The sequence below is a fragment of the Mauremys reevesii genome, linkage group 1 (assembly GCF_016161935.1).
Source record: "Mauremys reevesii isolate NIE-2019 linkage group 1, ASM1616193v1, whole genome shotgun sequence".
Lineage (NCBI taxonomy): Eukaryota > Metazoa > Chordata > Testudines > Geoemydidae > Mauremys > Mauremys reevesii.
This window is the reverse complement of record NC_052623.1, coordinates 303,102,909-303,115,317: the sequence shown is the minus strand read 5'-3', so window position 1 is coordinate 303,115,317 and position 12,409 is coordinate 303,102,909.

Sequence of the window (12,409 nt, the reverse complement as noted above, 5' to 3'; positions counted from 1 at the left end):
GGATATTTGGAAGGTCTGCTAGGGAAGCAGCTAAATGACAAAAGAAATTTATGTTCTTTCCTTCTTTATGTTCTTTCCTCCTTTCTTCCAATTTTTCAAAATATGAGGTTTTGTTTATTTTCCATTGCTTTCATTAGGGTTAAGTTTTCTAGTCAGTCAACTTAGAACTCATATGGAAATCAGTGGGGTCTCATATATGGAGCACAGTCAGGTATCACTCTTCCCCCCCACAAACCCCCCCATCTGCTTCCTGTCACATCTATACTATTCTTATACTTTGGTCCCCATTGTCTAATTTCTCTATGCTCTTTTGCCTCTTTCCACCCTTCATCGCTCTTCTCACTCTCACCTGATTCCACTATTTGGAGATCGACAATGAACAATGTGTTCCATGGTAATGCAGTGTTGCCAGCTCAAGATTTTATCATGAGTTTCATGATATTTTTTCTTAAAGCCCCAGCTCCTGGAGTCAAGTGACTACATGAGAATCTCAGCTTTCATTTTTAAAAAGTACATTTGTAACGCATATGGTTGCAGAGAAAAGTTCCAAAACAACCTGAATGCTAAAGGCTTAAAAAAAAAACAACCAACCAGAAGACCAATAAAAAGAAAATATCTATTTTTTTTGATATTTTGAGGACTGACATGACTTTTTTAATGCTTGGGGTTGGTAATACGTATTATCAGTTCTGATGGTTCAGACAATTGTGAATACCAGTAATTGAAGAACATTGTTATTTAAGGTTATCAATCTAAAGCAGGGGTCAGCAATGTTATATCCTTGGGGGCAGCCGGTTTAGGAAGAAATCACTTGAGGCCAGACAGCAGACAGCTAACAAAACTACCATTTTATTTACAGACACAGAGCTCACCCAACCGGCCGAAGCTGGCTGGGCTATGCCCTAATAATCTAACTCAGTTGCCATAGGAACAAAAACCATGACAACCAAATACACAACAAGCAACCTATGGCCGCCGCTGGCCCCGCTCAGCCCGCTGCCAGCCTGGATGAATGGAACCCTGGGCCAGCAGCGGGCTGAGCAGCACTGGCAGCTGGGACCCCTGTTGGCAGGGGCCAGCGGTGGGAACCTCAGACTGGCAGCGGACTGAGCTGCTCAGCCCGCTGCTGCCTAGGGACCTGTCTGCCAGCCCACTCAACCTGCTACCAGTCTGGGTTCCATCCTCCAGTAATACATTTTACATTTAGAGGGGCTGGCACACGAAACCTTAAATTACAGCAAATAAATGAAGACTTGGCATACCACTTCTGAAAGGCTGCCGAACCCTGATCTAGAGATAGTGAGGAAATCAGAATAGATTGAAATTGTTGTGGTGGGAAAGTGACCTTCATGAGTCACACACAGTCAGGCCATACATTGCCTACCATTTTTCATTTGAATAATGAGCTAAATAACAATAACCACTGGGGTCTGATCTCTGTCATGTAATAGGGTATTAACCTTTGTAATCTGACCCAAGTCAAGTGGTGTGGATCAGGAAAAAAAGTTTAGTTGTCTTCTGCCACAACTTGTGTGTAGCACCCATATCACAGCCTCACATGCTCTTTAACTGAGGGGAGGAGGAGCGGGATCCATAGCAAAGATACATATCTCACTTACTTTCCCAGGACAGTTCTCTTAAGATAGTATTTATGAGAATCTAGAAGAAGAAAACATTCCTTCTCAGATCAATTGATCTTCAAGCAGAGTTCCTTGATAGTTCCTGATGTTTTGGGAGGAAACACTCAGTCTTTGCACAGTCAGAGCTGATGCATGGAATTTTCTACATTGAATTCTTGCACTGCGTGAGATAATATAGCAAAGTTGTTTAAAAATAAAAGCTACCATGACTTCCCATTTGTAATGTTGAAAGAAATTTTACACTTTGTGGATAAATTTAAATATACTGTTAAAAAGGTAAAGGGCTCCCATTAAAGGCTAGACCTTTTGTGTTTTTCTTTAAAATATCACACGACTTTTGAGTGATCTTTTAAAACAGTAATGTTGTAAAACTTGCTTTGCTCTTTTATAAATAAGCTAATTATAAGTACTGAAACAAGAATGTAGCCATTGAAAAGAAACACAGCATAGCTGCATCTGGCACATAATGTAACAAAGAAAGAAAAAACAGACCATTACTTTTCAGGACAATGACTACTCCACATGCCGCAGATTTTCAAACACACTAAAGGCAGTCAGGTGCCCATTTCCTCTTGAAAGTCAGTGGGAGCTGTCCTTAGTGTCTTTCACAATCTCCTCCCCACACGTCTATCAGCTTGCGGACACCCAGCATCATAGCGTCTTTATATGAATCAGTAGGTAGCACTGTGGCAGGAAGCACTGAAGGTTTCTGGATGCTGGGAAGTGGGACATGTGGGGACAGATCCTCAAAGAGTCTCAACTGTTTAAACCAATGCCAATCTATTAGCAAAATCCTACTATTCTGATTTAAACCACCTCCTCTGCCATCAGTTTCTAACTGCCTTGGGTCTAGAACTAATAAGGATGCAGAGTTCTGTGGAGGCCAGAGATGAGGAAGAAGCTGCAGTGGAGGAGAGTGGAGGCAGGCACGCAGTGTGAGGGCATCAGCCTGGAGGGAGGTGAGGCAGGTTTCAGAGCTCAGCAGGAGAGGCTACAGAGATTATGAAGTTTCATTGGGTTGAAAGGAGAAGATGCTTGAAATCACTCTATCATCTCCAGTTGCTCAAACAGAATTGAGCACAAGCATACATGTCCTCACTGCTCTAAAGCTTAAGAAGTTTGGAGGCAGAGCTCTGGATTATTATTGGCAGACTGATGGGGAAGAACTAGGCCACTGGTCATTTTCTGATTACTGCAGTTTTTCACAGTATCTGCACAACATTATCTAGCACAGGTGCTACTGGAATGATATTGTTGGGGGACCAGTACTTAATAGCTGTGAACTCACTTCTGACTGTGTGGTCATCTGTTTCTACTAGGCTTTGATTCAAAACATGTAGGAACAGTGGCTGAAGACTTCTTAAGTGTTTTATTACATTGTATGGGCATCTCTAGCTGGCTGGATTTCTACACTACTACACAGGAAAAAACTAGCTTTTCTGTAACTGTTGTTCTTCAAGATGTGTTGCACATGTCCATTTCAATGTAGGTGTGTGCGCGCCTGAGCACAGTTTCTGGAATTTTAGTGGTATCTGTGAGGTCGGCTCATAGTGCTGGTATAAAGGGTCCTGACAACCCCATGATCCTTAGTTTCTTCTTACCCTCTGACAGAGGGGACAGAGGGTGGGTTTGGGAATGGACATGTGCAACGCATCTCAAACAACCACCTTTACAGAAAGGTTAGTCACCATATTTTTTTTCTTCAAGTGCTTGCACGTCTATTCCAAGGTAGGTGACTCCCAAGCAGTTGAACGGGGAGGTGAGATTAGAGTAAAAGGAAAGGCTGACTCCAAGACTGCATGGCTAAAATTAGCATAATCTCTTGCCCACTGGGTGATGGCATAGTGTGTTGCGAATGAGTGCACCAACGACCAGGTTGCTGCTCCACAGATGTCCCGAATAGGGATTTGTGCTAGGAAAGTGGCCAAAGAGGACTGTGATCTTGTAGAATGAGCAGAAAGGTTAGCTGGAGGCGGGATGCCAGCAAATTCGTAACATGCCTGGATGCATGTTGTAACCCAGGACAAAATCCTCTGGGCAGAGATGGGAAGGACTTTCATCTTCTCTGATATCACTATGAACAGCTGGGTTGATCTGCACTATGGTTTGGTTCTTTGTATATAGGGAGTGTCTAACATTGAAGGAATGTAGACGCTGCCCCTCTCGGTTCACATGCTTTTGCGGGGAGAATACTGGCAGAAAGATTTCCTGGCTGCAGTGGAATTGCTATACCACTTTTGGGAGGAACACCGGGTAAGGACGCAGTTTATCCTTGAAGAAAATCATATATGGAAGAAAATCATATATGGGGGCTCCTATGTGAAGGAATGGATCTCTGAAACCCTTCTGGCTGAGGTGATGGCCACTAAGGCGGACACTTTCCAAGAGAGGTGAACCAACAAGCACATTCCTAGTGGCTCAAACGGGGGACCTGTAAGCTTTGACAGGATGAGGTTTAGATCCCAGGGAGGAATTGGGTCTCTTACCTGGGGGTATAACCTCTCCAGGCCTTTAAGAAAACAGATAACCATCTCATGTGAAAAGACAGACTGGTTGTCAACTGTAGGAGAGAAGGCCAAAATTGTTGCTAGATGGACCTTGACTAAAGAAAGGGCTGTTTCAAAAGCAGAAGGTACTCCAGTATGCAATGAGGACTGTGTAGATGGAATTCCACATTGGGAGGACTAGATGGAGAATTGCTTCCATTTTGCAAGATAAGTGATCCTGGTGGAGGGTTTTCTAATGCCTAGCAGGACTTTATGGACTTGCTCCAAGCAGCTTGCTCCTCAGGATTCAGCCCTGGAGCTTCCAGGCCATCAGATAAAGACAGCTGAGGTTTGGGTGGAGCAACCAACCACAGTTTCAGGAGATCAGATCTCGGTGTAGCAGAAGCAGGAGCAGGGTCTCCATTGAGAGGCAGAAAATGAACCAATGTTGCCTGGGCCATGCCGGGGCTATGAAAATGACCCCTGCCTGGTCCTCTTTGATCTTCATCAGGACCTTATGTATCATTGGGATAGGTGGAAAGGCGTAATACAGGTGATTTGTCCATGATAACAGGAAGGACTCTGTAAGAGACCCTGGGCTGTGGCCCCTCGCAGGGAGCAGAAATGGTGACATTTTCTGTTGTTGCAGGTAGAAAACAGATCTGTAAGGGGAGTCCCCCACTACTGGAAGTGGACTCTTGAGATGTCTGATCAAAGGCACCATGCGTGGTGAGAGGAGAAAGACCTGCTGAGGCTATCTGCCAGCTGGTTCTGTACTCCCAGGAGGTATGACACTTCTAGATGGTTTGAATGTGTTATGAAGAACTCCCACAGTTGGATTTCTTCCTGACATGGGGGGAAGAGCGAGCTCCGTCCTGCCTGTTGATGTAGAAAATGGGTCTGTAAAAGGGGTACTCTCATTCAGACCATGTGGTGGTTCAGCTACCACATCATTGAACCCAGGAATTGAGCAGGAATCATGAGCACCAAGTCCAGATGGTGCTGTGAAGGTGAGCATACCATGGCCAGCCAGGCTTGGAGAGGTCTGAGATGCAGCCTCATGTGTTGCACTACATAAGTTCATGATGCCATGTGTTCCAGAAGACTCAGACATTTCTGAGCTGTTAAGACCATGATTGCCCAAAACTGATCTTCCAGAAGCAAGGCCCTTGCCTGTCTGAAGTCAAGAACTGCCCTGATAAACTCTATCCTTTGCACTGGGATAAGAATGGTGTTTATCAGTAGGCCTGGTGCCCAGAAGGTCAATTGGATGATGTGGATGCTGGATTCCAGCTGAGCTCTGGACCGACCTCTGACTAGCCAGTCATCAAGGTATGGGAAGATGAAGTCCCCTTTTTCTGAGGAATCCTCCACAATCCATACATTTGGTAAAGGCCAAACAGAAGCACTGTGAACTGGTAATTACTTGGCTCAAGACAAATCTTAGGAACCTTCTGTGGCCTTGGGGGGGAAAAAAATCAATATGTGTCCTTTAAAATTGAGAGTGGCATACCAATCCCTGGATCCAATGAGGGAATGATGGAAGCTAAGGAGACCACATGGAACATTAAGTTCTTGAGATGGGGTTGAGATGATGCAGGTCTAGGATAAAAAGAACAGGAGTACTTGTGGCACCTTAGAAACTAACAAATTTATTTGAGCATAAGCTTTTGTGGGCTACAGCCCACTTCATCGGATGCATGCAGTGGAAAATACACTAGGAAGATATATACACAGAGAACATGAAACAATGAGTGTTACCATACACACTCTAACGAGAGTGATCAGTTAAGGTGAGCTATTACCAGCAGGAGAGAAAAAAAAACTTTGTAGTGGTAATCAAAATGGTCCATTTGCAGCAGTTGACAAGAAGGTAAGAGGAATTGGGGGTGGGGAGAGGCGGGGAATAAACACGGGGAAATAGTTTTACTTTGTGTAATGACCCATCCACTCCCAGTCTTTATTTAAGCCTAATTTAATGGTGTCCATTCTGCAAATTAATTCCAATTCAGCAGTCTCTTGTTGGTCTGTTTTTGAAGGTCTAGGATAGTTATGAGACCACCCTTGGCTTTTAGGAAGTAACAGGACTAGAACCCCTTTCCTCTTAAGTGATGCAGAAGCTCTTCTACAGCTCCCACTCAAAGGAGGGACTGAACATCTTGTTCCAACAATTGCTCATGAGAAGAGTGCCTGAAGAAGGTGTGGGAAGGTGGGGTAGACAAAAACTGGAGGGTGTATCCCACTTCTATTGTGCTGAGTACCCAAAGGTCTGAAGTAATGTGGGTCCAGGCATTGAATAAGTGGGAGAGTCAGTTCCAGAACAGATGGGTAACTGGATCCGGTACTGTGGGGATTATGATGTTGACCTCGAGCATCTTTTCAAAATGAGTGTTTTGAGCTCCCTAAATGTCTAGCAGTGGCAGAGGTGAAAGTAAGCCGGTCCAGTCCGGTCCAGCATACCGGCAAGAGCCAGTACGCCATGCTGGACCGCATCGACTTCCACGGTGGGGATTGAAAGGGCTCAGAGCTCCCCGTGGCTGCGGGCAGCCCAGAGCTCTTTGAATCCTGGTCACGGCTCTGGCGGCCGGGCTGGGGCCAGCATTTAAAGGGCTCCAGGCTTCCCTCAGCGGCAGGAGCTCTGGGCCCTTTAAATCTCTCCCACTGCCCCGCAAAGCTCGGGGTTCCCCCTCATGGCCAGAGCCCCGGGCCCTTTAATTTTCCCCTGAGCCCCAGGGGGCTCCCAGCCACCTCTGCAGCTGGGAGCCCCTGGTTGATTTAACGGCTCTGGGTCTCCCAGCCACAGCTGGTTCCCCAGGGCCTTTAAATCTTGAGAGGCCACACTTCTTCCGGATGAGGCCACGCCTCTTCCAGATGAGGCCACGCCCCCCTCAGGACTCCGGCAGTACCGGTAAGTCCCGTAAGTTACTTTCACCCCTGAGCAGTGGTCTGCATCGGTCCTGTTGAGGAGTGTCACCATGCCTCAGTGGGTCACAGCTGAGGATGCCAGGTTCTGGACAAACTGCTGAGAAATAGGGTAGACTCACCCCAAATGGTTATTCTTCCATAAGATATACCAAGCCAGTAAAAAAGTAAACTTCTGTCTCACCACAGTGGTTAACAAGAAGTCCAAACTTCAGTCTCCATAGATATCCCAATCCTTGTTTCACCACCCACATACTAGACTTAATGACAAGTTGTTATTTAAAACCAATTTAGTCAAAGAAAGGGCACTTCTAACCCCAAGAGACCATCCACATAGCCAGTTCAATGTATAATCCAGATCTTACCCAATAATCAAGCTGTTGCCAATCCTTTAGTATCCAGTATCTAAAAGTTTAGATATAAGAGAAAAGAAAGAGGAGATGGTTAAAATGGTCGAAGAAATCAAATACATATAATCATTGCAGAATTCTTGTATCAGGTTTGAAGCAGTGATGGAATAAACTGCTGTCTTGTAAAATCTCTAGTAACTTCCAAAAGATTGGAAGATCTTCAGTTTATTGGTTGGAATGTTCCTTTTATAGTGTAAATCCATAGTCCAGATCAGAGCTGGAAAGAGGCAAAATGGACATGCTTCCAGGGTCTTTTCTACTTTCTCCCATGTGGAGGAAACACACTTAGTCTTAGTTTGTGGAAAATTACAGGCACAAGATGCAGTCCAGATTTACATGAGCGTGCTTCGATGACTCATAGGAGTGACCATATTCTGTCTAAAGCATCCACAGGAAGGCTCACTGGCTGGGGACGATTTTCTTCTATGGTTCATTGTAAGAGTTAAGTAAGTGTTCCTTGATGGGACATCAGTTTGAATAGTTTGTTCACAATGTGCTGACCACACTGGATGTAAAATTAATTGTTTGTGTTACCCCATGAGCAGACACATTTGTAGGATGCCAGGACATAGTTAATACCTATAACTTCAGATACAAAAATGATACATGCATAAAAACAGGATAATCATATTTAGCAAGTCATAACTTTTCCACTGACTCCTTACATGACATACTTTGTATAAGATTTGTTGCAATTGTCTAACAGTGGCAATATTGATATAAATGGTCATGTTTCAATTATACAGAGTCACAAGGAGCTCAGCAGAGGAGGTCTACACCTGAACCCCTTGCTCTTCCTCCTCTGCTGGTCTTGGCTGGCTGTGCAAAGTAACAACCAGTTTGTTGGAGCCTGTAATGCTTATTGGATAGCACTGGGGTAAATAGGCCCAGAGATTTTGCCTCAGAGTCCTTAATAGATGCCTGGCATCTATTGCTCTGAAAAGAGTGAGGACTCTCCAAAGGTAGATCTTGGAGGGTTTGTTGTACCTCCTGGGGAAACCCTGATGACTGCAACCATGAGCTTCTGCCTATGGTCGCTGCTGTGGCCAACGATCTAGCTGCAGAATCAGCCACATCCAGGGCTGTCTGCAAGGAGGCACTCACCACTGTTTTCCCTTTTTCAATCAGTAAAGAGAGCTCCTCTCTGGCACCCTGGGGGAGCATGTCCTTACATTTTTGCAGAGACTCCCACATATTAAAGTCATAGCAGCCTAGCAGAGCCTGCTGGTTTGCTATGTGAAACTGTAGATCTCCCGTGCCTGTATGCCTAGATTCAAAGCCACTCACTTTAATAAATCTTGGTAAGTCTTGTGGTCATCTTGTGGAGAGGACACACCTGCTGCCACCACAACTTCATCTGTGGAAGAGGAGGAGGAGGTTATGACTGGCTGGGGAATCTCCACCACTCCCTCTGTATCAACTGGGACCTGTGAGGCTTCTTCTAGATACTTGGTGTCAGGCTCAGTACCGGAGTCAGGGTCAGGGGTCTCACAGCAAGATACCGGATGTGTCCTATTCTCAGAGGCCATCAAGTAGGAACACCTTGAGAGAGTGCCCTAGCCTGGGGGAAAACCCCATGGGTTTCAGAATGGCCATTGCATGGATGATGGTCCCATGAACCTGGTGGCCAAATGTTTGGAGATACCCATGTTTGGGGCCACAGCAAAGTAGAAATGGCCCGAGGAGTAGTGTGGATGACTAGGACAGTGGGAAGAGTAGGATACCACTTCAGACTCCAACAAAGACAAAGAACTGTGATGTGAAGACCATGGTGGTGTTGATCTCCTCAGTGCTAGTGATCAGTGTTGTGGAGAAGCCTATGATGAGGCTATCATAGGAGGTTTTCCCCTAAAGGATGGCCTTGGTACTGGGCAGTGGCTGGGGGATGGTTCTCTACTGTTCAACGGTACCAGTGGTATCAAATCCTGAACCTCTGGGGATGCAGGAACCAGTAACAAAAATAGGTCCATGGCTGCTGCAAAAGCCTCCGGAAAAGACAGCACCATAAACTGACTGGCACACTGTCTGCAGTGCCTCTGGTGCCGGAGTCAGCAGGGCATGCAAAGGTACTGGAGCTGATGATATTCACTGTTGCAAGTGTTACCGGGGGGTGGGAGAGCAGCCTGACACGGATCTTGCTTTATCCCAGTCTCCATGCCTGCTCGCCTTCAGTACTGGGAATTGGCTCTTCTCCTGCTGTATCCTGTGCTTCTTCTTGGGCACCGGGGATGAAGACTGGTGCCAAGTCTCACGACCGGTGTGGGGAGCACTCTGCACCAAAGCTGAGGTGCTTGGTGCCGAGTCTGAGCACAGCTCAGAAGCAGTTTTAGAGCTGCCTCCAGGAGAAGGACCTTCAACCTCGCTTTCTGGTCCTTCTTAATGCGAGGTTTGAAGTCTCTGCAGATCTGGCAGCAATCTTTCCTATGAGATTCTCCCAAGCACTTGAGACAGCTCGAGTGCGGGTCACTCAATGGCATCAAGTTGCTGCAGGAAGTGCAGGGCTTGAAGCCTAGTGACCGAGGCATGCGCCAGCATCGGGGAGGGGTGAACCTCACTAAGTGTGGAGGTGTCCAACAACTAACACACACTACTATAATAACTATAACTATATACTATATATATATATATATATATATACATATATAACTATCAGTGTAGTGGTCCCTCGCTCTCCATTGGGGAGGGAGGCCACTTTGCTTTGCTGTATTTGGTGGTAACCCTTGGGCTCAGGTCATGCTGGCAGGGCTGAACCGTAAGTAGTTCTGTGCCCGTCTAACAGAGGCAAACAAATAACAATAGTCTGGTGCTCTTGTCCCCACCCTTGGGCAAGGCAGAGCACTGAGTAGTAGTTTTTACCTTCTAGCGCCTCAGCTCTGGACCTCTAGCCCTTTGGGCGGGCCTGAGCAGGGAGTGGTGTGTAGCCTAAGCCTCCCAGCTAAGGCAGCCAGCAAACACACACAGTCTAGAGCCCTAGCCCCTGGGCTGGGGCAGAGCAGGGAGCAGGCTGTAGCCTAAGCCTCCTGGCTAAGGCATCCAGCAAACACACAGTCTACAAAGGAATAAGGACTGTAAGCTGTCTAAACTCCTACCTGCCACATGGGGCCACAACCATGGTACCCCTAACCCACCCAGCAATATCATCAATCTATCCAGCCACACACTCAGCCCAGAAGAACAGTCTGTCTTATCTCGGGGACTCTCTTTCTGCCCTGCCACCCCCACAAACATGATACAGTTCTGCGGCGATCTGGAAGCCTACTTTCGCCATCTCCGACTCAAAGTTTCAGGATAACACTGAACAGAGCACTGATACACAGTTACCCTCCCACCAACAGCACAAGAAGAACTCCACATGGACTCCTCCTGAGGGTCAAAATGACAGTCTGGACCTATACATAGAATGGTTCCACCGACGTGCACAGGCAGAAATTGTGGAAAAACAACATCACTTGCCTCATAATCTAAGTCGTGCAGAACGCAATGCCATCCACAGCCTCAGAAACCACCCTGACATTATAATCAAAGAGGCTGATAAAGGAGGCGCTGTTGTCATCATGAACAGGTCTGACTACCAAAAGGAGGCCGCCAGACAACTCTCCAATACCAAATTCTACAGACCACCTCCCTCAGATCCCACTGAGGAATACAATAAGAAACTGCATCATCTACTCAGGACACTCCCTACACTAACACCGGAACAAATCAACATACCCTTAGAGCCCTGACCAGGCCTATTCTATCTACTGCCCAAAATCCACAAACCCGGAAATCCTGGACGCCCCATCATCTCGGGCATTGGCACTCTCACTGAAGGACTGTCTGGATATGTGGACTCTCTACTCAGACCCTATGCTACCAGCACTCCCAGCTATCTCTGTGACACCACTGATTTCCTGAGGAAACTACAATGCATTGGTGACCTTCCAGAAAACACCATCCTAGCCACCATGGATGTAGAGGCTCTCTACACAAACATCCCACACACAGATGGAATACAAGCTGTCAGGAACAGTATCCCTGATGATGCCACAGCACATCTGGTTGCTGAGCTCTGTGCTTTTATCCTCACACACAACTGTTTCAAATTTGATGACAATATATATCTCCAGATCAGTGGCACCGCTATGGGCACCCGCATGGCCCCACAATATGCCAACATTTTTATGGCTGACCTGGAACAACGCTTCCTCAGCTCTCGTCCACTCACGCCCCTTCTCTACATATGCTACATTGATAACATCTTCCTCATTTGGACCCATGGGAAGGAGAATCCGGAAAAATTCCACCACGATTTCAACAGCTTCCACCCCACCATCAACCTCAGCCTGGACCAATCCACACGGAAGGTGCACTTCCTTGACACAACGGTGCAAATAAGTGATGGTCACATTAACACCACCCTATACCGAAAACCTGCCGACCACTATGCCTACCTTCATGCCTCCAGCTTCCATCCCAGGCACACCACACGATCCATTGTCTACAGCCAAGCACTGAGGTACAACCGCATCTGCTCTAACCCCTCAGACAGAGACCAACACCTACAAAATCTCCACCAAGCATTCTCAAAACTACAATACCCACACAAGGAAATAAGGAAACAGATCAACAGAGCCAGACGGGTACCCAGAAGCCTCCTACTGCAAGACAAGCCCAAGAAAGAAACCAACAGGACTCCACTGGCCATCACATACAGTCCCCAGCTAAAAACGCATCATCAGGGATCTACAGCCCATCCTGGACAATGATCCCACACTTTCACAGGCCTTGGGTGGCAGGTCAGTCCTTGCCCATAGACAACCTGCCAACCTGAAGCATATTCTCACCAGTAACTGCACACTGCACCATAGTAACTCTAACTCAGGAACCAATCCATGCAACAAACCTCGATGCCAACTCTGCCCACATATCTACACCAGCGACACCATCACAGGACCTAACCAGATCTGCC